Source organism: Coptis chinensis, chromosome 8 (genome assembly GCF_015680905.1).
Source record: "Coptis chinensis isolate HL-2020 chromosome 8, ASM1568090v1, whole genome shotgun sequence".
NCBI classification, from domain to species: Eukaryota; Viridiplantae; Streptophyta; class Magnoliopsida; order Ranunculales; family Ranunculaceae; genus Coptis; species Coptis chinensis.
In genome coordinates, this window is record NC_141463.1 from 10,492,515 (window position 1) to 10,496,240 (window position 3,726).

The following is a 3,726-nucleotide window of genomic DNA, read 5'->3' on the forward strand; positions in this document are numbered from 1 at the left end:
CGTCGACGAATTGAAACGTTTGTTTCAGTTCAAGGGCGGAAAAGCGGGAAGCTACAGGTTCCAAATTTTCAGTATTATTGTAATTTTTTTATGTTTTTTCTACATGTATGCCATGTATATAGTATTAGGAAAAATTTATGGATTATTATTTACGTTTTAGCCTAGAATTATGCATGAATCAAGTTAATATTAATCGTAAATATTTATATAACGATTACACGGACATGAATTGCATATTAATGTATATTTACATATTAATGGTACTTGTTTTGCATGGGTATATGTCTTTCTATATGTATAAATGTTTCTTGTTACATGTTTAATATTTATCTACATATATCGCATTACCGCGGTATTGTCTAATAAGTCGATTTTGTCAAGAAAGAGGAGAACATTCCAACGAGGGTTAAAATCTGAGTTGGGTAAGTTGTTTCTAAAACCCTACGGGTAAAGTCGCTCTCTATATGACATTCGCAATCTCAATGAGTATTGTCGAAATCGAATTATTATGCAATACAAGAGTCGATTTTAGTTTATGTATAATACCTTGCATGTTTAGTTTTGTCGTGATTTATCTGCAGATGTATACTATCTCACGATGCTAATGTATTTAGATACGTATGAGTGATTCAAATTTGCCTGTTACTGTTGATATACGTTTACGTAATATCGATTTACAAATTAGCGTACATATACGTATTACTGATGTATATTTGCCTGTACGTATAGAAGTATTTATCGATGACACAAGCTTGCCTATTCGTATAACTATACGTATGAGTAGAGTATCTTCACATGCTACTGCACCTAGTATTGTATGAGTAGATCGTATTTGCATGTTTGTATTTTAACCCTTGCATAAAAAAAAAATAATAATAAATAAATAAATTAAAATTAATACCGCCTTTGCATAAATTTTAATCATATTCTAATGGTGTCTAGGAAACTTGAAAGATTGAGGTTACTTAATTAGAACCGTGCTTGCACGGAAAGCCTCCCTCATATCTCTCTTGTGACCTGGCTGTTGGTTTATGCACACGTATTCCTAGCTTCACTGCTACGTTAGCAGCAGCTTAGGCATATGTTGTTAACCTCTAATGCTTAAGATAATAATAAAATTCAAGTCCTACTAAATTCCTTCTGTAAGTTAGATCTAATTTTATGCTTGCATGAGATTAAGGTCTGGTTCCACTAAAGAAATTGAACATACCTATCGTCGAAAAAAATACGATAAGCAATTGCGTAAGTTCTCACCTAAAAATTGTTCTTCTTCTGCTAATTACCTTCATCACAATCCTTCGTCGCCATCAACTTCTGTCATTATGGCCGACGATCCTCCACCAGCAGAGAAGCCCCTCTCGGACTTCTATACTGCATTATAGGAAGGACCTTCTTCCTGCATTAAACTTGAGGACATTGTTGGTGATTTTCGTATCCCACCAAACGTTTTCAGTTTGTTACCTATATATCATGGTTTGGAGCACGAAAAACCTTACAATCATCTTCGTAGGCTTCAACAAGTGGCAACAACATTTCACCATCCAGCAGTCTCTAAGGAACAACTCTTGCTTCGACTGTTTCCATTCACTTTAGCGGAAAAAGCGTCAATTTGGCTAGCGGGACAACAACCACAAATCCATAGACACATGGAATAAACTAGTTCAAGCTTTCATGCTTCAATTTTACACTCGAAGAAAAACAAGAAAAATTTGAGGAAAATTCAATTCTTTTCGTCAAAATCCTCATGAATCCTTTTACGTAAGCATGGAGTCGCTTTTCTCGATCTTCGTTAGAATGTCCTCATCACCAACCTGGACAAAGTCTGTCCCTTGTTCGCTCATTCTTTAATGGTCTTTCTCGATCATCAAAAAGAAACTCTTGATATAATGAACGGCGGTTGCTTCCATGGACAAAGGAGCTACGAAGCTTATACTTTTCTTGAAAAACAAGTGAAAAAAAGGTACACTTTCGGGTAACACCGAAGTCGCCTCGGTCATCAAAGGACAATGTTACAAAGGCCACATCTATTTTTAAGGTAAAACCCGATCCCGAAATAAAAAATTTGATAGAATCCCTAACTAAAAAAGTAGATGCCCTTGCAGTTCAAGTAAACGATCAACTACCAAAACCAGTCATGAACGTTGACACCGCCCCTTGTGTCCTTTGTCTTAGTCCTGACCATCCTGATGCATATTATCCCTTGTTATATGCTTCCCCTACTTAACAAACGGAGGAGGCATGTGCATTCAACATTCCAAATGCACCGTGGAGACAACATCCAAATTTCGCTTGGCGCCAAAATAACCAACAGATGGGGGCCCTTCCAGGTTTTGCTAATCCACCTGTTTGCCCAAACAACACCTTTATTCCATACCGCCAAGGAAATAATCAACAGTACCAACAAGGTTAATTTCAAAATAATTCCAATGCGAATTATCAAACCAACCGCAGACCTTGTTCCAAATTTTAATCCAGATCCAAACTATAATCAACAACTTCTAAGCAATAATCGAGAACTACTACCCGTTGCACAACTCGCCAACCATTATGGATAGGACAAATGAAACTTTCTTAGCTTACATGAACCAACAAATCTCAAATTTTAACGTCTATCCAACAATCACTTCAACAATTGGCGCAAGAAAAAGAGTCGAAAGGCGTGTTTCTCGCATAAGCAGCCTTTCAAACCCTAAACCACCAAACACAGCCTTTGAACTCACTAATGCCCTGGTACAAGCACCCCCAACCAAGGTGAGGTGCATGCAATAACTACTCTACGATCCGAAAAATTGTAGACAATCAAAATACGTATGCCGGATGATCAACCAAAGGAAAAAGAGGGTTCCAAGGAATCTATTTCTAATAATGAACATACGGAAGATTCCCGTGATTCAACAAAGTCAACACCTCCGAATGTAGGAAACAAGCAAGTAGACCCCTTTGCCAAATTCAGCCCTCTAAGGCACCGTTTCCGCGATGCTTGGCAAAGAATAAACCCGATGAGAATTTTCTTTGAAATTCGAGACTTTTCAAAATTTAACAATCAACTTACCTTTTCTCGATGCCTTTAAAACTATTACCAAAACATGCAAAATTTCTGAAAGATATGTGCACCACAAAAAGGAGAACTAATGTTCCTCAACAAGCGTTCCTCACTGAACAGTTTCCCTCCATCACCGAACACAATGGTATAGTAAAATACAAGGACCCTGGTAGACCAACGGTTCCATGCACCTTAGGTGACAAATACACGCCATCTCTTGACTACTAGACCTAGGAGCTAGTGTGAACTTACTTCCATATTATTTATTTAAACAACTAGGTCTTCATGAGCTCAAACCTACCACCATGACTCTACAGTTAGCCGATCGTTCCATAAAGTATCCAAAAGGAATTGTGGAAAACGTCCTTGTAAAAGTCCAAGATTTCTTCTATCCTGTAGACTTTGTTATTTTGGATACAGAAGTTGCATGTGATTCCATTCCTATCATCTTAGGACGTCCGTTCCTCGCCACTGCTAATGCTCTTATTAACTGTAGAGATGGTTCCATGACCATGTCCTTCGGAAATCTTTCGGTCGAGGTGAATGTGTTCAAGTTGATGAAACAACTTCCAGAGCCTGACATTGATGGTGAGGTCAACAGGGTTGACAGCATTCCGCAAGAGTATTTCACAAACTCTTTTCCTGAAGATGAAGTGTACCAATTTCTTTCCTTTAGCGAATCT